General features: G+C 45.9%; 1 long non-coding RNA gene across 2 annotated transcripts; it reads left to right on the forward strand.

The window, feature by feature from the left end:
• Positions 1 to 671: 671 nt before the first annotated feature.
• Positions 672 to 18570, forward strand: LOC119818661. Of its 2 annotated transcripts, XR_005286177.1 has the most exons (4): positions 672 to 745; positions 1422 to 1701; positions 3879 to 3987; positions 17297 to 18570. It is a non-coding gene; the product is annotated as an uncharacterized LOC119818661 (long non-coding RNA). The 2 variants fall into 2 exon arrangements; XR_005286176.1 differs by lacking the exon at positions 17297 to 18570 and having other exon boundaries at positions 3879 to 4016.
• The last annotated feature ends 4395 nt before the right edge of the window (positions 18571 to 22965 follow it).

Genomic DNA, 22965 nt, shown 5'->3' on the forward strand with positions numbered 1-22965 from the left:
GCCGGCTCCTCCCCCGGCCGCACCTGACTCAGCCCGCTGAACCGCTGGCGAACTAAGAAGCCATTGGAAGCCATGCGTGCGCCGCGCCCCCTTCCTCGAAGCCCGGTCCCTCGCGCGCTCTTTACGGCGCGCGGGCTTCCTAGGCCCCAGCCTCGCTTCCGGTCTTCCTGCGCCTGCGCAGCGCGGACCTCCACCCTGACGGCGTTCTGGTTGCTATGCCCCTTTGTGGCTGTTGCAGCCCGACCCCGCTACGCCCGCCTCTGCCTCGATGCTCTCCCCTGAGCTCTCAGCCTTGGGACCGGTTTATGAAGTATGAGCACAGAGAACGCCGCACTCGTGTTAAGGGCCCTTAAAATGAGTTATTGCAAAACAACAGACGTCTGGCGAACCCGCCTTGTGTAAGGGTACTTGAAAGTGTGATTCACCAAACGTTTCTGCGGACGTTACTTTTAAAAATTGTTGGAGTGCGATTAGGAGAAAGAACACCGGCTTGCAGAAGCCACGGCCTGACAGGTATCGCCGGCAGTCCGTCTACAGCCCCGCATACTAAGTTATCTACTGTCCTGGCGAGGCCCGAGTTTGGGGCAGTTTTTATTTTATTTATGTATTTTATTTGTAAAGTTAACTCTTCTTTCGTGACTTGCCTTAGGTGACACTATCTCCTCCCACCAGAGTTTTGGAGAGCTGGGACAGTACCTGTTTTCATGCTTGCCTACCATGAGAGGGCCCCAGGACGGGCGTCCAGGTACTTCCTTGTATTTACTAAGTGTCGTTGAATTAATCCATCAGAAATGACCACTTTTAGTGGACGTTTGCTACCACGCTAACACTTTCTCCTCCCTCCTTTTTATTTCTGTGTATTTCGCCCCACCGTTTCTCCTTAAGCCCTTTAAGTTCTTTTCTGCTGAGGCCAGCTGGATAGGCACCTAGGAGTGGATTATTTAGCTTTTGCTTCATATATAAATAGTGAAAGTAGACTCCATGTAGTTTCAAAATGAGATATGACAGGATGGACCACTGCACTTCTTGCACTTTTATAAGTCTGGAGGCTCAAAATGGTTTGCACCCGTGGTTCATTCCTTAGTTTTGCCACCAGCCAGCTGGCTGAGGTTCCTGTGACTGTGTACTTAGATAAGAATGTGAGGGGCTGGTCTAGGGCAGCAGTGAGTGGTGGCTGTACCCAGGCAGAAGCAACAGCAAGTGGCACCCTTTAGTGTTGCTGTCCTCAGGACTTAACCATGAAAGTTTTAAGTTTTTAAGTCTAGGAAGCTGAGTTTCTCAACCCCTGGCAGCCCTTGGCCCCAAGTGAGACCTTTGGCCCTGAAGGCTTAACCACTCTCTGGAGCTCTTGTGGTGACCAGGGCCTGCCCTTTCTCTTCTCTTGGCTCTCCACCTTCCCTTTCCTTTTTCTACTTCCACAGCTTTTCTCCTTCCTGCCTGACACGCCTTGAACGTCTCAGCTTGGTTTGCCCCATAGCTGGCTACCTAGCCCCTTCAATGACTGTTACCACCAGACCGCTAGAGCTGCACACGTTGGCCACCTTATGACACGGGGCGCCTGCTGCTGCTGCTGCTGCTGCTGCTGGGATGGTTCTGCAGCGACCACTTCTGCCTCTCCTGCTTCCTTCTCTGGGTCACAGCAAGGAGTCAAGGCCTCTCGAGAGCAGTTGTTTGGGGGAACCTAATGCTGCAATACGAGAGGTGAGGTCAAGTATTCTTTTCTCTAGACCCCCAAAGAAGTGCTCCTTGTCTGGATGTGGTAGGAATATCATAGGACCACTTAGAGTTCACTGAGGCTTGAGGTCGTGAAAGATCTGATATAAACTGTTTCAAAGGCCCTGACTGGCGCTGCGCCTCCAAGAACAGAGCAATCAGCTGCAATCTTTGCACAGTTGCGTCAGGGTGTTCCTGGGCTGCTCAAGATGGCCAGTACTGGCGTGAGAGTAGCTCTGTTGGTCATTAGACCGTTATTTGGATGAGGGGAGCATTCTCCTATTCTCAGTGTCTATACTAGTTTATAGGAAAATGAACGTCAGAAGGAATACTTTAAAATATAAACTTAATGAAAATATTTGGACGTGTAGCGTAGTGGGTCCCTGTATCTGTCTTGGTCCGTTAGTCCTTGGTATTCAGGTTAGGAAGGAGGATCATTTGAGTCCAGGAGTTGAAGTCCAGCCTGGGTAACATAGTCAGAGCCTGTTTCTTTCTTTTTTTTAGACAGGATTTCACTGTGTTGCTCTGGCTAACTTTGAATTCAGAGATCACCTGCCTCTACATCCAAAGTGCTGGGATTAAAGTATGCACTACCATCCCTGGCTTATTTTTTTTAAAAATTATTGTGTAAGTTAGTAAGTCATTTTTTGCAGTTCTCTGGGTTTTTGTTGTTTATTTTTGTTTTTAATTGTTGTGGCTTTTTCCCACTTACTGTGGTCTCAGGAATTAAGATAAGATAGGCTGGGCCTTAGTCGCCTTGTGAGCTGTAATTATATTCCCCTCCTCCTTTCATCTCCTTTCTCTCCTGCTTGTTCAAACCCACCAGTGGAAGATCTTACCACAGCTTCCCAGGGGATTTGTAATGCTATAATGTAATCCTTGAATTTTAAGGGGGTTCTCTATTGGCCCTGTGCCATTGGTTTTTAAATATAGAGCCCACTTAGGGTGAACGGAACCATCAGATACCTTGTCAGGACTCATCTGCAGGATCTGACTGAGCAGGACCACAGTGAAGCATAAACCTTCAGTCACATATGGGCTGGCACTGCTGCCCGGGCTGTCAGGGACCGACAGAGACAGTGATATCCGAGCAGTTATAATAGCTGTGAGAGCCTCTGACCGCTCCCACACAGGAGTACTTGGGCAGCAGCATCCCACTGAAAGCATAACTTCAGAATCTGGTGACTCCACCGGCTGCAACTGGTCATTTCCTCAAACTGAAGGAAGGAGCCATTCTGCACACAGTGTGTTCCTGTTCATTTTAATTTTTGAAAAAGATGTTTATTTCTTTCATCTATTTGTATGTGTATGAGCCTGCATGTGTTCATGAGCCTGCGGATACAGATGGCTGTGAGCTGCCGTACGGGTGCTAAGACCCAAACCTAGGTCCCTTGCAAGAGCAGTAAGAGCTCTTAAACTGCTGGCCCATGTCTCCTCTATGAGGGCAGTTACAGAAATAGTTCCTGTGATGTCAAACCCTGTCTGCAGTTGCGTTTATGTGGATGAGAAACAGCTGGTCACTGTTCTGCTCTTTCTACGCTGATTACAAACATTTGCCCCATAGGGACACTAGGATTTAGAGATGTCCAGAGTTCAAGAAAGGACGCTACATTTAGACAGAAATCACAGTGTTGGTTAGCTACAGTATACTTCTGTTTTTCTTGATGCTTATACAAAATTTCTGGCTCTTTACTGGCAAAATGAGTCTTTGTAACTAGTTCCCAACTAATACTTTTTTTTCTAAAAAGTATTTTGAATGCTCTAACATCAAGTTCAAACCTGCCCGAGTCTTGTTTACATATGCAAATAGTTTCCTTTTTCTTCCCCTTAGTGGATTCCACAGTAATTTTTAGAAAAAAATTGTGTGCATTAAATTGTACAATAAATTATTCAGTAGGCTTGACATAAACTGGAGTCATTTGGAGAAGAAACCTCAATTAAGAATTTAGATTGGCCTAACATCAAGCCTGTGGTGTGTTTTCCTTTCTTTTGGGGGGTTTGGGATGGAAAGTGAGACAGGTGCTCTTCTGTGGTTCTGGCAGCTCTCCTGGACCAGGCTGGCCTCAAACTCACAGAGAGTCCTCCTGCTTTTGCTTCCCAAGTTCTGGGAGATGTGCACCTACACTCCTGACCCCCGTTTTCTTGATTGTGCTTTTTATTGGCAGTGCCCCACCTGGGCTGGTAGTCCTGGGCGCTGTAAGAAAGCCAGTAGAGCAAGCCAGTGTGAGCAGCCCTGTCCTGACTTCCTTCAGTGATGGACTCTATCGTAGAACTGTAAGTCAAATAAACCTTTTCCTCTCAAAGCTGATTTTGGTCATGGTGTCTTCCCCTAGCAATCTAAACCCTAACTGAGGCAGCTTGGTAAATCTCAAAATAATTAAATTAAAGCCTTTTAAAAATAAACTTGCAATTTTTAAACATACACTTTAATTTTTAAAATGTATTATTTCTTTTAGATTTATTATGTTTGTATGAGTGTTTTGCCTGTATTTACACTATGTGCATGGTTGGTGCCCATGGAAGTCAGAAGAGGGTGTCAGATCCCTTGGAAGTGGAGTTACAAATGGTGGTGAGCTACCATGTGGAAACTGAGAACCAAACCCAGGTCCTCTGGAAGAGCAGTAAGCGTTCTTAACCACAGAGCCATCTCTCCAGCCCCATAAGCTTTCAATTTTGAAGTAATAGTTGACATACAGAAAAGTTCTATACATAGTTCAGCCATTTTTCTCTACTGTTAACACTTTCTATAACCACCACACATTTGTCAAAAAAGTATGTTTTTAATTAATAGAGCATGGTGTCACAGCTGCACTCCAAACACTTGGGGGATAGAGAGAGGAAAATTAGGAGTCAGCATGAGCCTGGATTACATGAGATTCTGTCTCAAAAAAATTAATTAAAAATAAATTTAACATCGGTGTACTATTGTTGACTAAATCACATAAATTTTCTTTTTTTTTTAAATATTTATCTATATATTGATTGATTGGTTGATTATGTATACAATATTCTGTCTGTGTGTCTGCCTGCAGGCCAGAAGAGGGCACCAGACCTCATTACAGTTGGTTGTGAGCCACCATGTTGTTGCTGGGACTTGAACTCGGGACCTTTGGAAGAGCAGGCAGTGCTCTTAACCGCTGAGCCATCTCTCCAGCCCAATCATATAAATTTTCAACCCTACCAGTGTTCCACTAATATTTTTTACTGCTCTATAATCAACCCAGGAAAGCGCATTTACTCTTATAAGATTTTTTTAAAGGTATGTTCAGTGGTGTAGGGAAGCATGTAAGACAATTATTTCCCATCCTGTCACAAGCAGAAGAAAGCAGCTCATGGCAGACTCCCTTGACCCTGTAGCTTCCAGCTGATGGACTTTAACTCAGTAAGTAGTCCAGGTTAGCCTTAGCCTTGAACTTGATCTTCCTGCCTCCACTTCCCAGCACCAACCCTGCTTAGTTCCCATACTGTGTTTGTGTTCCTACAAGTCACACAATTTGACACATGCCTGCACAGCCTTGCCTCCTTCTGCCCCTCCCCCATCTTTATGCTAATTGTGGGGCTCTAGAGAGTCCCTTAAATTTCTGTTGTCCCATAGAACAGTGGTACAGTTCAGCAGTTAAACTACCTCTGAACTCTGCCGTGCCCTCCAGTGGGAGGCTTAGAGTTTTTCATATCCTCATTCCCACTTAGCAAAAAGGAAATGGGAGTTGTTACAAGGTTTGGATTTTATAACAGAGATCAAAGGAGTGTTTGAGAAGGTTGATGGTGGGTTGTCTTCTGACTTCCACATGTGGGCTGTGGCACTTGAGACCCTCTCCAAATAAATAAATGTGATGATGGTGGTGATGATGATGATGGTGATGATGGTGGTGATGATGGTGATGGTGGGGATGGTGATGGTGGTGGTGGTGGTGGTGGTGATGGTGATGATGGTGGTGGTGGTGATGATGATGGTGATGATGGTGGTGATGGTGGGGATGGTGATGGTGGTGGTGGTGGTGGTGGTGATGGTGATGATGGTGATGGTGATGATGGTGATGGTGATGGTGATGACAGTGATGATGGTGATGATAATGGTGATGGTGGTGACGGTGGTAAAGAGTCCTGGTTCTGTGAAAGAACCGAGCAGATGTAGCCTTTACTGCCACTGTGTCCCAGAAAGAGTCGGTGTATCATCTACAAATTGGATGGCCAAAAAGCAACAAAGACTTAGTGTTAATCAGAAAGCTATGTGAGGCGATCATGTTTTTTTTTTTAGGCAGAGGGAGTTATACAGAAGACTCTTCTTTTGATAAAAGAAATAAAAAGTTTGAGAATGGAATTTTAGAAAGCAAAAAAAGTTTCATAACTGAACATCACACAGAGCAAAGTCATTCTCGTTTCTGTATGGATCCAGTTTTATTTTTTCTATTTGTGTTGGAATTGAGCATAGTTCTCAGTATGTTTCAAGCTTGGATTATATTGAGGCCTTGGGTAAGGAGGGGAAATGTTCTAATTTGTAGATGCCAATTTTACACTTATCACAAATATTAGCATTTCTAAAGAGAAGGAGCTTATTGTGTAGATTATTTTTTGTAGTGATATAAATTGGCTTTTGTATAATATTTTACACTCTTTGGAGAACTTTCAGTCATGTTTCATGTGAGTTAAAAAAAGAGGATAAGAATTACAACTCACATCTTGATGATCTGGAAACCAAGGCTCAAGGGGAAGAAAAAATATCAGCAAGACTCCAAGCAGGAAGTGACAGAGAGCTAAAGCTTGATCAGAGGTGTGCCGGCTTCCCTAGGTAGGAGGCTGGGAAAGAAGCTTTGTAGAGGAGCAGCCATTACACACCAGCATACATGTCTGGACTGCATTCCTTGACAGAAGGTAAGGTTCTAACAGAGCAGAGTAACATGAGGAAATCTTAGTTAGGAGGATCACTGTGACAGGTGTGTAGAACAGGAAAGGGAAAAGTCCTCAGCTGGTGTGTGTGCAGTAGCAGGAGTGCTCTAAACCTGCTGGTGAAGGGCCCTCAGGCCCCAGTGTCCAACACTGTCCAAGAGCAGGTGGCCAAGGTAGCAGCGGCAGCTCAGTGTTGCATGCAACAAAAGCATGAGGTTGAAATGCAGCAACCACTGGGTCCTGGCTGGATTTGTCACATGTGCGTGCTTCCCAGAACACTGCTGTTTAATTTCCTCTGGCTTACATTGTCTGTGTAATGAGGGCATTCGTTTCTCACCAATTTTGTGTATATCAATTAACACCAGTTGAATGCTTCAGATAGTAAATCAGGCCCAGAGAATGAAGACAAAAGTCCCAGGCTGCTCCCAGAATTGTGCCCCAGAGCAGTGAGCACAGCGGGTTGCCTGCATCGTTATTCCTAGGACTTGCACATTTTTTGTCTCTCTAGACAGCGGAGCCCCTGAAGCCTTAAGCAGAATTCTCAAGTTTAATAGTGTACAGTTTGGAAGGCTTTCTCCTGAAACTAGATGAGAAGCAGCGTGAACCACCTCTTTAGGATGGTTTGCCATCCCACAGAGGACTGGGTTCCTGTCAGGAAGAGCCCAGTGTGATAGTTCCCAGGACAGTGAACTGGTGGTTAGAGTGCCGGCCAGGGTGGCCTGGGATCCGAGCTTCTCCTTTGTCTGTACACTGGGGACTGGAGCATAGCCCACCCTCCTGGTTCTAGCTTTGTAGAATGTGTGTTAGAATCACCATGATCTTCGGAGTGGTATCATAGCATTTACTAAGAATAGACCAACAAAAGTGGTCACTTCCCATGCTGGCTTCTTTCTTCACACATCTATAATCTCAGCAACAGCAACAGAATCCTCTTGGGACATGTGAAGAGGGGACATACAGAAATGACCAAATGGAAACTAACTAGGAAAATACAAATATCAATGACAGGATACAGTGGAAGTTTGTATGTAATTGCGTTAGGCAACAGAAGAAAGTACTCCACACATTAGCTGAGTTTCTAGAAAACTAATTATAAATGCAACTCAGTTTAGTCGCAAATGTACGCTAGGAGATGGCCATTTAAAGGAACCCTCAGGGTAACCTGCTCTGATCATTTGTTTTGTAGGATTGTGTCTTTTCTAACCCAGGGCAGCTCCGTGCTAGGCATGTGGTCTCTCAATCTTGAGGCAGGGTTCCAGTGTGGCCTCGCCTGGCCTTAAACTCACAGTCCTTCTGTTTTAGTTTCCCAAGTGTTACGATTACAGCATTTGACTCCACGCTTGGCCCTGAATCTCTTTAAAGCAGTAATCATTTGTAATTGTCTTATAAGCTAAATAAAATAGTCTCCACTTTCTTAAGCAGTTTGTTTGGTTTGTATTATTTTCCCTTGGAGGGAAAGCAAGGGTTTTCATTCTTCATATCTCCGCTTCTCTGCGTTCTTGTTTCTCTTCACTGTTGTTCTCAGTCTCCTCACGTGACCTTGACTTTATGATCAAAAGGCGAGCGTCTTTATGAGGAGTCCTGGAAAAACAAGGAAAGGGTGGAGCACTCTACCCCCTCCTGTGGAGATCGCCTCTCTCTGTCTCCCTCCCTCCCTCCATTTACCCATCCACCATCCACATCTACCTACTGTTCTGTATCGTCACTAAACCCTGAAATGCACCACAGGCTGACGGCTCCGTGTTCTAAAATACAAACACCCTGGAGGACGACTGCAATAAATGGTCTATTACAGTATGACAGGAAGTCATCTGATTTTATTTTTTCTGGCAATGAGACTAATGGAAGTTTTCATGTGAGTGTATGAAGAAACAATCTTGGAGTCTGGGATATAATCCAAGGAAGGTAGGTTTAACTGTGGGTCAAAACTTTGGGCTGCCATGAAGGGACATGAGACTTACTGAATGCTTAGGAACATGGTCGAGTCTGCTCGGTGCTGAGGGAAAGGAAAACAAAATAAACAAACAAACAAAAAAAAAAACCAAGGCAAACTTAGCATAGGTAGTGAAGGTGGTCATCAGCCATCTGTAACAAGAGTCCAGATGTCCCATACCTTCTTTGCAACTTTTATTAACATTCATGTATACCAAGCACCTTGGTAAGCCCTGATCATACAAGAAGAAACACAGTATTATCCTTGTTCTTCAAGAGTTGACATCCAAAAGGAAGGAATACACCAATGATAATAAAGACAATGAAAATATATGATCAAGTAGTGACGAACACAAGAAAGAACAAAAAACACACAGTTTCTGATCTATAATTTGGTCACCTGCAAAAAAATCTGTGGTCAAACAGTTGAATTCACAAGGGCCACAGTCTCCATGCTGTATGTGACCCAGTTCTTAGGAGTAATCCTATGACTTCCAGGTCTTTTGAGATTCTGTGGACTCCATGTCCTCCACATGGAGCTGCCTGTGTGGTTTGAGACTGAGCTTCTGTTTGCCATTCTCAACCCAGCACCATGCCTTGGTTCTGCTACATTTCCCAGCATTTCAGCATCAAGAACTCTAGGTCAAAGGAAGAGAAGAAAGAGAAAACTAATTGGTTATGGGGCAGCGAGAGACAAGGAGGGAGAGGCAGAAGGAATTTGACCAGACCCTGGAAAATAATTAACAAGAAAATGAGTTGGAAAGCGTCACCAGCTGGTGATCAGTAACTCCAGGGAGGAAGATCCCAGAAAGGCCCCTAAGCTAAGAGTGAAGTGCCTATCTGCGTCTTCAGAGTTACAGCCTGGGCTCTGGAGACCCAGCCACCTCCAGTCTCCCGTACGCTAGCCAAGAAGACAAGTAATCCAGAAAAGCAGAGAAAGGTTGTTTAGTGTGGCCACATTGAGAAGAGGAACAAAGAAAGAGGTTTACATCCTCCGCCCACCTAGTTGATTTTCAGAGTCTTCACTCATGGTTTAGATTTAAATACGGGCAAGAGGCATGGGTAACTAAGCGGTCCTGGTCAGGGTGTGGTTCCTCCCACTACTAATCCACCTTGATTGCTTCTATCCTAGTGGCCTCTGGTATGTTGTCAGAACCAGATACAATCTTACATGGGGAGGCAGGCTTGTCCTCTGGCGCTACCGGGGCTTCAGCCTGCTACAAGTTTCCGGGGCAAATTTGAAGTCTTGATAGCATAACTGTCTCTCTTTAAAATTCTTCTCTCTTGCCAGGATGTCTACAGTGTGAGAAACCAGTACACAAAACTGCAAACTATGTCCTTAAGTGTGATGTTACTGTAGTGTTAACTCACAGTGAGAATGTGCTGTGATAGGCTGAAAGCACAGCCCCAAGGATCCTTTTATGAAAGCACGTGACTGCTAAATCTTACAAGATGAAGTCAAATAGATAACGTGACAGTTTTTTGTTGGCTTGTCTTACTGGATTTGGGGTCCAGCTATTGATTATTGGCCTCCCCGTATAGCCCAGGATGGTCTTGAACTTGGGATCGTACTGCTTTAACTTCCTTAGTGCTAGGGTTACAGGCAAATGGTACCACACTTAGTTTGACTTGTAATTATCAACACAATACTGGTGATCAGTATAAAATATCTTTTGGCTTATTCTCACATACTTGATAGTGAAAGGGGAAATGAAAGAAGACAAGACTGTATCCTCCAGTCTCTTAGTAGTGCACAGCTACTAAGAGAGCTTGTGTCTGGGCAGCGTCCCATTGAGGCAGCATCTTCCCTCTCCACACATCCCAAAGTATTGCTACTCATGTGATCTGGCTTAGGTTTGAGTATATGGCCTATGCTCAGTTAATCTGTATATTTTATCCCACTAGGAACAGTGATTGTTTTATGGAAAAACATGTAAATGAGTTGAGCCTGCAGAAATATTTGGATTTTTATTAGCTCGTCAGTAAAGTGCCCTCTTCTGTGGGTTCATAGTCAGTATCTAGAGGTTTGAAGCAGCCAGGAGCCATCTTGCTGCTTGCAGGAGGGAGCCAGCTTGGCGCTGGAGCCAGTAGAGGCAAGCAGTACTAGAATGGATAGGGGATGAGTGAAGAAAGACCCCCACAGACACTTTTATCCTTTGCAGGAGAGCTTTGTGTGGATGAAACTGGGAGAAGGCCAGGGCACCAGGCTTCGGAGAAGGTGAATGTGTCTGTGACTCACCAAAGAAGCCATGTCCTTGCCAGGAGAGACTGAGCTTCTCGGCATTTATAGTGACAGGAGAGTGATGCTGGGGCCAAGAGGGGCTGGGACTTGGAATTAGGTGCCTGTGAGTAACTTTAAGATAGGCATATGCCTGCCCATTATTCTGAAGCCTCCTTGTGTTTTCTAATGTTATCCTGAGTTGTCTAGTTCACCTTGAGGGGAAATATATGTGTATAGTTTAGAATCAGGGCTAGAGAGAGGGCTTAGTAGTTAAAAGCACTTGTTCTTGCAGAGGACCAGGTTCAATTCCCAGCATCCACATGGTGACTCAGCATCTGTAACCCTAGCTTCAGGGGATCTGATGACTTCTTCAGGCCTCTGTAGGCACCGGACATGCATGTGGTGCACATACAAGACATACAGACAAACACTCATTCTGTAGCAGAACCTCAGACCTCAGCACAACTGTAACAGCCCAGACCTCAACACAATGTAACAACCCCAGATCTCAGCACAACTGTAACAACCCCATACTTAACCACAACTGTAACAGCCCAGATCTCAGCACAACTGTAACAACCCCATACTTAACCACAACTGTAACAGCCCAGATCTCAGCACAACTGTAACAGCCCAGATCTCAGCACAACTGTAACAGCCCAGACCTCAGCACAACTGTAACAGCCCAGACCTCAACACAATGTAACAGCCCGGATCTCAGCACAACTGTAACAGCCCAGACCTCAGCACAACTGTAACAGCCCAGACCTCAACACAATGTAACAACCCCAGATCTCAGCACAACTGTAACAACCCCATACTTAACCACAACTGTAACAGCCCAGATCTCAACACAATGTAACAGCCCAGATCTCAGCACAACTGTAACAGCCCCAGATCTCAGCACAACTGTAACAACCCCAGACTTCACAACTGACACATGCACATAGACCTCAAAACCCTGCACATAGGCCCCCATACCTGCCAAAACAGGAACAAAGACCTACCCATCAAAGACCTAGTACATAGTTCCAGGAAAGTCCCTACCAGTACTAACCTGTCTTTTTTTGCTTCTATAATTTGTTTCTTGCTAACTGCAGTGTGACAGCCAGGGAGTGGTGTTTGTGTCTTACAGACACAAGGGCTGCAAGGCTCAGGGCTGCGTGATTGGGATAAGTTTCCCATGCAGCTGCCAGCTGGCAATAAAGACTTTCTTCTTGGCTTTAAGAGTGTCTGTGTGGTCTTTGGTGGGCTTACCTTGCAACAATACAGTATACATAAAATAAAAAGAAGCAGATCTTTTTAAAAAAGAAAAGAAACTGGAAGCCCAAGACTCTGTTCAGGTTACACAAGGTGTTCTTTTCTAAGGCACGGGCCAGTTACCTCCTCCTGCGTCTTCAGGTCTGGTGCGGATCTGGAAGGCATCAGTCTTCCTAGAGTCAGCCCAAGAACCTCATTGTTTTGGATCAAAGTACTTCCTGTCCAAACCTCCTCTTAAAAACGCAAACACCCATAGGAAACCTAGCACATTTAATTTTCAGCCAACAATTCTCGATTTTGGCTGTTAACAGAACAAACGGGACAACACAGTCGGACTGTAGAGAACACTTAGTGTGTTAGAAAAAACATAGGTTTGTGTAAGAATTTGGAAGACAAAAGCCAATTATTCACTTACAACCCTCCCAACAATGAGAGGGATGGACCTAGAGAAAGTTACAGATTTGAAAATGGAGAGATGTAAAAGAACGCTACAACTCTACCATCCATGCCGCAAAACTCGCAAACAAAGAAAGTGCCCATTAAAAGGGGTACACTGTGCTACCCCTGAATATTACAAGGCACTGAAAATAATGAATTGTACTAACTTACGAGAGTGTGGCTGAGCCTAGCAGTTAAGCAATAAACTCTAAGTGAAAAAAATATTTCAAATTTACATATAAACTTTTATAGATTTAAAGCAATATAGAAAGGATACATTTTAGGAATGCATATAAATGCAATACTACATGTTTTTTAAAAAGTAGAGGAATTCTGAATAATGGTTTTCTTGGGTCGGGAATAAGATGGAGGGGCCATATGGCTAAATGAAGGGTACATCAAGGACATAGCTTTGTTATGTGTGCTAGAATCACAGGCACATAGAATTAATAGTGATGTAAAATCCTACAAGCACAAACAACTTGGGTCCTAGAAGAAACTGAGGCCCATGCTTCACTGGGAGAGGAGGGGAGGGGAATTGTCAGGCCACCTCTCTAATAGATAAAGTCCCAGAGGAGCCACTGATGGGTGCTCATCTGCTCCCTGTGAATGACAGTTGGGGACCAATGCTTATACTCTGTTTGTACTGAGTCTGGAGTGGTGGAAGATGTCACCCCTGTGCATCTTGGGCCTTATCCTGCATACCAGCTACAGCAAGGGGAAGTCCTGGCTCTCCCAGTGCACTCTGCCCGTCCCAGGCAGGCTTAATTCATGCTGTGGAGACAACTGAGACAGCCCTATCAGCAGATCATCCAGGCCAGGATAGCAGTGGGGACAATACACGCCCCTTATGAGCAGGAGCTGGGCAGCAGAGCCAGGTTTGAATTTCTGTGTCATGATATGAGCAGGAGGGACCCTGGCTGGACCAAGGAGCCCCCACGGTGGTTGGGAGATAGACCCGCCATGCAGACAGAGCTCATGTGGAGGGAGGGAGGGAGGAAGGGAAGGAGGGAGGAACAGGAAAAGAGAGAGAGAGAGAGAGAGAGAGAGAGAGAGAGAGAGAGAGAGAGAGAGAGAGAGAGGAGGAGAGGGGGGGAGAGAGAGAAGCAGGTACGGGAAAGGAAGAGAAAGAGAGCAAACAGGCACGGGGCAGGGGTTCTGCCTTTTTAAAAGGGGGTAGCTGTAGCGATGTAGTTGCAGGTGTTGTCAGGACCCTACTGCCTGAGTACTGTCAAGTGCATGCTTGTAGGGATGACACTCTGTCAGGTCTCCAGGGGCGGGCAAGGTGTGTCTTAATGCTAACACTGTGAACTCAGAACAATTCATAAGAAATGTGGAAATAGCAATAGCTACATTTAAAAGGTTCTTTAATCCCACTGCCTTTTCTTCACTCAGAGTGGCCCCAGGACACTGGCCTCATTCTGTAACAGCTTCTCTGCTCTTGGTGTGAAAGACTCCCAAATGGAGTTAGATGTTCAAAGCAAACAAATGATTTACCTCTTCAAATACCTATCAAATGTTTATTCTGGGTGGGTGCAGAGCTCGCCCAGCAGGATGAAGGTACCTTTACCCCGTGTGTTAGCTGTAAGTAAGGGATGATGGCGTGTTTCCAGTTTGTTTCAGGGATGTGTTAACTCCCTTAAGACTTGCTGTCTGGGCACTTGTTCTCACGGTGTGGTGGTTGGGATAGGTGCAGCCCCACAGACTTGTGTTTGAATGCTTGGCCATAGGGAGCAGCACTATTAGGAGGTGTGGCCTTGGAGTGCGTGAGGCCTTGTTGGAGGAAGTGTGTCACTGTGGAGGCGGGCTGTGAGGTCTCTTATGTGTAAGCCATGCTGAATGACATAGTTGCTTCTGCTTCCTGCGGACCAAGATATCGAACTCCCAGCTCCTTCTCCAGCACCATGTCTGCCTGCACAATGCAATGACATAATGGGCTAAATCTCTGGAACTGTAAACCAGCCCCAGTTAAATGTTTTTCTTTATAAGAGCTGCCATGGTCATGGTGTCTCTTCACAGCAATAGAAACCCTAACTAAGACACATGGCCGTTCCTTTATGTGTCTAGAGTACCACAAAGGGAGACTAGGTCAGCTAGACACCTTGTTAGTTCATATGCTTAATTTAATTCAGAATTGCTCTCCGTTTTTGGTTGGTTAAGAATATCCATTTCAAGGACTAGAAGATGGCTTCTTAGGTAAAAGATCTGAGAAGGCCAGGTGAAGTGATTCACACCTGTAACCCCAGCCCTGGAGGGCAGAAGGATCCAGGAAGCTTGCCAGTGGCCAGCCTAGCTGAAACGTGAGCTTGGAGCATCGTCTCAGAAAATAAGGCAGGGAGTAATAGGTGAAAGGTAACTTGATGATGTCACCTTCTGGCCCCCACATGTGTGCACGTGGGTTTGTTCACATATATACACAAGCATATACCACGAACCACACACACACACACACACTCAGCAGGGGACATCCATTTCTGATTAGGGATGTGTTTTAGTGACAGAGTGCCTGGTATATCTTCAATACTATTTCCCAATTTGTTTGTCTTACCCGGCTGTGTGCCTGTATCTTCACAATATCCATTGGTTCTTATGATTGAACACTTCCCAGGGACTAAGATAAGCTCACGCTGCTGCGGTGCTAAGGAAATGTGATGGATCACAGTTGAGGTTTTAATATTTTAGGTTTACGTGAGTACTTGCAATTCTCTTTTCTTGTTTTTACTTGGCTTTCTGTCTCTGAGGTAAGGTGAAGGTAGGTGCTGGCCGGAGATAAGTCTCAGAAGGGGCTCACAGAATTTCTTTCATTTAGTTAAATTTGAATTGTGCTTTAAAGGGTTAACACACAGGAGGGCTGTGTGGTTTTATCTTTGCATTTCTGTGGGTGTGAGTATATGAGTGCCCGGGCATGGATGTGCCTGTGGCGGTCAGAGGCCAATGCCAGATTTCCCTCCACCACTCTTGGTCTGATCTTTTACTGAACGCCTTTAGTCCCAGCACTCAAGAAGCAGAGTCAGGAGCATCTACTCAAGTTCAAGGACAGTCAAGGCTACATAGAGAAACTCTGTCTCAAAAAAATCAGAGAGTAGGGGAGAAGGGAGGGAAGGAGAGAGGGAAGGATAGATAGAGAGAGAGAGGTACTAACTGAATCAGGGACTGATTGGTAGCAAGCCTCAGGGGTCAATCCTGGCCGCCATAGGGTTACTGATATGCATGAACAAACTGCCTGGCTCCTTTCCATGAGTGCTTGGGGGCCAAACTCAGATTCTTGTGCTTGAAGAGGAGACATTTCACAGACTGAGCCATCTCCCAGACCCCAGGACCAGTGGCCAGTGTTCTAAACTGTCCTAAGTCATATATGACTTTTGTTTGTGTTAAAGTTTATTTGTTTAAAATTTTATGTGTGCCAGTATTTTCCTGAATGTGTGCATGTGTCCTCAGAGGCTAAAAGAGGATGTTAGATTCCCCTGGGATGGGAGTTACAGATGGCTGTGAACCTCCATGTGGGTTCTGGGAACTGAACCTGGGTCCTTTGCTAGGGCAGCAAGTGTTCTTAACCACTGAGCCATCTCTCAAGTCCCATTTGTAGATGAAAGTTTTTGTCCCACCTAGTCCAGTAGTCATTCAGTCCCAAAGAAACATACAGAAGCTTATATTAATTATAAACTCTTTGGCCTATTAGCTCAGGCTTATTACTAACTAGCTTTTACAACTTGAATCAATCCGTAGTTCTTATCTATGTTTAACCTCATAGCTTGGTACCTTTTTTCAGTGCAGCATTTTCACCTTACTTTCTCTGCATCTGGGTGGCGACTGCAGACTGATCCTTTCCTCACCCCAGAATTCTCCTAGTCTGATTGCCCTACCTGCACTTCCCTGCCTGGATCAGCATTTTATTAAACTAGTACAAGTGACAGCTCTTTACAGGGTACAAGAGCATCATCCCACAGTGTCCATCCTATGTTTTAATGTAAATGTTCAGTGGCTCTAAGGACAATTGGAGACACTTAGTGGCCCAGGACGCAGAGAAAAGATTTACTGAGAAGGAGTTACAAAAGTGACATTTTGAGACTGACTCCTCCAGGCTTCCTTGTAGAAGGAGTCACTGACTTCCGTCCGAGGTCAGAGAACCACAAACAATCACAGAGCAGAAAAGTCCCGCAAGAGCTGACATTTCAGTCACCTACCAGAAAAGTCCCCTTTCAGTTTGCTCAGATCATACTTAGAGCGTGTTGAGAATTGGGTGTGAGCATGTAATATGGTTCTTCTGGTGTGGGGAGCAACGCTACACACGTCATCCTATGCCATCTTCTCAGTAACCCACAAGGCAGCACTTTCTAAACCACAATTTTCAGACTCTCAGAAGTAAGCTCTAAGAGATGATGTGGCTCACCTAAGTTCACACAGAGAGGGAACGGATCCAAGTCCTGCTGCTCTAGAGTTCCTGTCATTCCTGGAGAGATGCCAGTTGCTTCTTTATTTAAATATTGCTTTATTTTTAACAAAAGGACTTAATTTCCACATTAAGACTTTACATATATATGCTTCAAACTATTAACAGTGTTTATCTGTATAGCAGACTTAATCCCTTGTATCCAGCGGAAGTGATGGCACACACTCATGTTCCCAGCACTCAAGAGGCTGAGGGAAGGTGATTTTGAGTTCAAGGTTAGGCTATGTGGTGAGAACCCACCTCAACAAAAACAATACTGTATTCCTATTTCTTGGATTGTGCCTTTTTCAGTTTTTCTGAGTGAGAATTGTAGACGTGGTAATAAGAACTTAGAGGGTCACTGAGTTGTCAGCAAAGCTGATGATCTGGGATGTGGGTTGTCCCCTCTTTTTCAGATGGTCTAAATGGCCCCAGCTGCAGTGGAAGAAGTCTTGAATGCCCTCCCGAGGAAGAGACAAGGGAAGGGAGACAACTGAATTCGCTTTTTCCCTCGGCTGATTAAGGGAAGGCACTTTTGGGGGTGATCCTGGTGGCTGAGAGACTCTGATGAGACATGAAAGGTAATCCTCCATATACCTATGTATTGGTACAATGTGGCCACCAATCCTGAACTTAAAACTTGGGAAGCAGAGGCAACAAACCTAAATTTAAGCCCCACTTGTGCTACCTACAAAGACCTTGTTACAAACCCAAACAGAACAGAACAAGAGGAAATCCTTGAAATTTTGTTCATATTCTATCAAGGCCATTGGATCCTCTGGGAAGGACTTGTGAGCGCTTCTGAGCTTCCTTGGGAGTACGGAAATCAACCAGGTCTCCCGGAAGAGCAGCCAGTGAATGTTGAGTTGTCTCTTCAGCCCTGGTGCTATATTTTTTAAAATCAATTCAGGTGGTTGTAAAACACAGAAAATATTACTACTGTAGAGTTTCAAAATCAGAAACAAATAATGGATGTGAGTCTTCCCGCTGTTTTATTTAGTTTCAATGGAATGGCACCGTAGATGGAAAGTCACGTGGGCGAGAAGCAGTTTGCCCAGCCAAATGCTGGTGAAAGACAGGGTACAGTTTCCTGCACTCCTGCGGGAGCACATTTACAATATTGTTTTGGTGGCCTAGCTTTTTATATACCCAGACAGCAAACACTTATTTCTTTATCGACACAAAATAGATTGATTATACTACCTGTCAAAATTATTGCCTAGTAGGGAAACTCAGGATATTTCTTTTCTGATTCTTAGTACTTTGCAAGACTGTATAGTGAGTCATTGTGACTCCCACACAGCTTAGAAGTAACTGAAGGCCACATTTTATGACTTGTGCATGGAAAATAACAGATGCACAGTGCACACACAGAGATGAGAGTGGGCTCCAGCTCAAGCAGCTGTAGCTTCCTGTTGGCTGTAAGTCCAGCTCTGCTGGTATGGAAGCTAAGGCAGTCTAGACCACCGTCTGCTGTGGGGCTAAGGCAGTCTAGACCACCGTCTGCTGTGGGGCTAAGGCAGTCTAGACCACCGTCTGCTGTGGGGCTAAGGCAGTCTAGACCACTGTCTGCTGTGGGGCTAAGGCAGTCTAGACCACTGTCTGCTGCGAGGGCTAAGGCAGTCTAGACCACTGTCTACTGTGGGGCTAAGGCAGTCTAGACCACTGTCTGCTGTGGGGCTAAGACAGTCTAGACCACCGTCTGCTGTGGGGCTAAGGCAGTCTAGACCACTGTCTGCTGTGGGGCTAAGGCAGTCTAGACCACTGTCTGCTGTGGGGCTAAGGCAGTCTAGACCACTGTCTGCTGTGGGGCTAAGACAGTCTAGACCACCGTCTGCTGTGGGGCTAAGACAGTCTAGACCACTGTCTGCTGTGGGGCTAAGACAGTCTAGACCACTGTCTGCTGTGGGGCTAAGGCAGTCTAGACCACTGTCTGCTGTGGGGCTAAGACAGTCTAGACCAGTACAAAACACAGCTAAATCCCAAGGGGGCTCAGACTAGAGAGGTTACCTGAACTGTGGCCTGGTTAAAGGTGTGTTCATGTTTCCTAATTTAACCGGGTCAGTTTGGTGGTTTATTTTTGCCATTTGGCATCAAGGCAGGGCCTGATTCGATGTGGCAGCGATCCCCAGCTATTGCACGATTTGAGTGACAGGGACAGGTGTTCATGAACCCACAGGGACTATTATTTAATTTTGTTCCTCCCCCAGCCTCATGCCTATTTCTAGTTCTATTTTTAACTGAGCATGCTCTGTTCAGCTGGAATCACGTTCTCTAAACGCTGCATTATGCAAACTGGCTCCAAAGTTTGCCAGGAGCGCTAAACCAAACTGTGACAATTCCCAGCCATCGTCATCGAAGCCCCCACCGTGAAGCCAATAGCATGCTTGCTTGCTGCAAGATAGAGTTTGGGCTGTGTTAGCCAACAACTGTGCCTGGTGAGAAAGCATGACTGGCCATTTCAGAGCGCCGCTCGGCTCCACTCCCGACTAACCCCAGAATGAGTCCTCTGGGCTGTGAGGAGACATTCAAAGGGCGCTGGTGAAGAAGAGTAAACACACACAAACAGGTCATAATGAGGCTGCTGGCTACAGCTAATCTCCATCCCAAAATGACTCAGACTGAGGGTTCCCTGAGTTGGTGTCCTGGAGAGCCACTCACAAGGTAACACTGAGGACTTGCACCTGCCCTCATGGGGGTCCCAGGGTTTCCCCTGGTTCCGGAGCAGTGACAGCAACAATCCCCAGAGCCTCCTGGAGAGCAGAGTCTGGTTTATTTAAGCTGATCACACAGAAGGGCCAGACAGGGATAAGAAGTCTCTGCGGGGCAAATGAACATCAGGTAGGGTTCTTTGGTGGCAAGAAAGAGGAAGGAACTTTTGATACGAGCTAAGGCACCTGAAGCTGAGTGTGGTGGATGAATAGGGAAACTTGAGGACTAGGGATTTGAGGCTGGCCTGTGAACCTGATGCTAGCCTGAGCTGCATACTACAAGGCCTTGTCTTCTTGAGCAGGAGGACTTTTTAAGAGGTAAGTTCCCTGAGAGCCAGGATTACTTTGTTCTATTTGTCAGATTGTTTCCCCAAACAGAGAGTAGCACAGAGTTACAAGTAACTGTTAGTTAACTTCCCACTCTGCTTGCGTGAGCCAGTTACAGGTGACTGTGAGTCACCTGGGTGAGACTACGGTCCTCTGCAAGGCTAGTACAAGCTCTTAAACTTTTTTTTAAAAAGTATTTTGTTGTGAGGTGTGTGTGTGTGTGTGTGTGTGTGTGTGTGTGTGTGTGTGTGCACGCGGGCGCATCACAGATTCTGCAGAGGTCCGAAAAGGTGTTAGGTCCCCTATAACTGGAATTGCAGATGTTGTAAGCCATTATGTGGATACTGGGAACTGAACCCATCCTCTGCAAGAGCAGCAAGTGTTCTTAACCATTGAGTCATCTCTCTAGGCCCTGATTAAAGTGTTAGTGGCACCCAAAAGCAACCTAGAAAGATGCCTAGTCTCCAAGGTCAAGTTGACATCCGAAGTTCAACATCCTTGGGGAAGAGGGGGAGACTGTGACCTGCAGTGCTTGAGTTGTGTGTCCTCCTCTTTGCTCAACAGAGGACAGGATGCTTTGCTTAGCAGTCCCCTGGGCTGCACAGTGTGGGTGCAGAACTTAGCAGTCCCCTGGGCTGCACAGGGCCGGTACAGAACGGGGCTTACACAGGTGGAGTGGGAAGTTACCATCTAAAGAGGGGCACTCCTCCTCCCCAAAGGTCTGGTTTTGTTTGTGTGAATCAGCAAGACATGTTGTCAGCTTTGCCTTTCTACCTAAACCTCATTTTCGCTGTTTGAAAGACAGCAGCCAGAAGTGGAAATATATTTTCTTTTATTTTTTTCTGTTCATCTCCAGTCCAGAGTAGCAGAGACTGAGGGCTCACCATTGCCTCCGAGCTCTCCCTCCCTCCCTCCCTTCCTCCCTCCCTCCCTCCCTCCCTCCCTCCCTCCCTCCCTCCCTCCACAGTTCATGCTGCAGACACTGGCTGACCCAGAACCCGCTGCTCCACTTACAGCACATTGTACACAGGGTGGGTCGATGACCACACTTCCTCTGCCTGGACACAGCCTCAGTCTCTTCCGACACCTGCCCCTCTGGATGTGGGCAAAGGAAGACCTCAGTAGGCGCTGACTGCTTTTGTAAACAGGTTTTCCCGGGAGCCAGCCACACTCGCTTGTTAGTTCATCATGTCACGGCCAAGCCGAGCTCCAGCCACAGGGACGGTTTGGTCCAGCAGCCTGCATCCCTGTTGTCTGGCCCTCACTGCTGTGCTGGAATGAATGGTACCAACATCTTAAAAGAAGACACTGTTTGTTCTGGCTCACAGTTTTAGAAAATTCGGCCCATAGTCTTTGCCTCTGTTGACTCTGGGTTCTTGTGATATCTTTGCAACTCATTGTTGCCACAGTCTGATAGTCAAGTGGTAATCACGACAGAATACCTACTCTCTTGCCCTGGTTGCAGCTTTAGAAGTTTGCCTGCACAGCCACGTTTTTCATTAAAGTGCATTTTCTATTCTCAACCATTCTCCATTTGCACTGAGTTCAGATATGAGAAGTCATTACATTCGTCTCAGTGTTCACCCTGTCCATGTAAAATGCCCCGTCATCTGAAGGCTCCCTGCCCACAGAAGCTCTGGAAGGACCTGTCAGGACAGAGGCCAGCACGTCTGTATTTCTTCCTCCTCCCTCCACATGGCTGGGCCCGCTGGCATTCTTTTGGCTATCGCTAAGGTCACAGATTGGTTTCTAGCTGGATATTTAGCAGCCCAGTGTGTGTGTGTGTGTGTGTGTGTGTGTGTGTGTGTGTGAGAGAGAGAGAGAGAGAGAGAGAGAGAGAGAGAGAGGAGAGAGAGAGAGAAGGCAGAGTCAAAGAGACACCATGTAGCTGCCGAAGGAGAAGGACGCTGGAACCTTACCAGTAGGCCACAGCCTTGTGATACACAAATTAATAGAAATAGGTTAATTTAAGATGTAAGAGCTAGCTAGGAATATGCCTAAGCTATTGGCCAAATGGTGTTGTAATTAATATAGCTTTTGTGTGATTATTCAGGTCTGGGCAGCTGGGTAATGAACACACACTCGCTGCCTTATCTATCTATCTATCTATCTATCTATCTATCTATCTATCTATCTATCTATCTATCATCTATCTCTATCTATCTATCTAATCTCTCTATCATCCATCTATTATTTATCTATCTATTTATCTATTTTGAGCACATGTGTGTCACAGCGGCATGTAGAGGCCAAAGGACAACTTTCAGGATCAATTCTTTCTTTTCACCATGTATTTTGGGACTCAAACATGGATCGTTGGATTTGGTGGCCAGTCGGACTGGTCTCCCACTTGTAAGAACAAAATTAAAAATGTCAGGTAAACCAAGAACTTAAGAAACATATCAGAAAATCTACAGTGATCAAGAATCGAAAGGGAATGGCATCTCACGAGGCACTGCCCAGAGAATTCTGAGGCTGTGCACTTGAGGGTCAGTGTTGGTAGCAGAGAGGATGATGGAACAGAACCCAGGACCAGCTAGGACAAACGTGAGGTGGGGGTGTGTATGAGGAGAGCCTTCAGCACCGGGATGAGAGTCCAGGCTGCGATCTGAGCGCAGAAGGTGCACAGGACACTGGGGGACTGAAAGAAAGGAGACTCTGTTTCTACTTTAACACTAGAGAGAGAAAATTGTTCAAAATATGCTGACAATTTGTAATGAGAAACTGGCTTCTTAGAGTCCAGGTCCAAATATATATACACTGTATGATTAAAAGGACAACAGCAACCCCGGAACATTGCTAAATTTAGAACAGTTCTGGGCTGATAGGGCCCCGAGGGAATCGGCGGCAGACCTGAAGGTGCAGGAGCAGGCAGCTCTGCACAGCGCCACAGATTTCCTCCAGGGAGATCCCCGCTGCTAAGCCAGTCAGCAGAGCAAGGTCAGAATTAAGAGGAGCAGGAAGGGGGTGGGTAGGAGGCCTGCAGCTGAGGGAACAATCTCAAACAGGAAGCTGGCATGGTGGAACACTCCCGTAACCCCCCAGTC

This window comes from Arvicola amphibius, chromosome 7 (genome assembly GCF_903992535.2).
Source record: "Arvicola amphibius chromosome 7, mArvAmp1.2, whole genome shotgun sequence".
Classification (NCBI taxonomy): Eukaryota; Metazoa; Chordata; class Mammalia; order Rodentia; family Cricetidae; genus Arvicola; species Arvicola amphibius.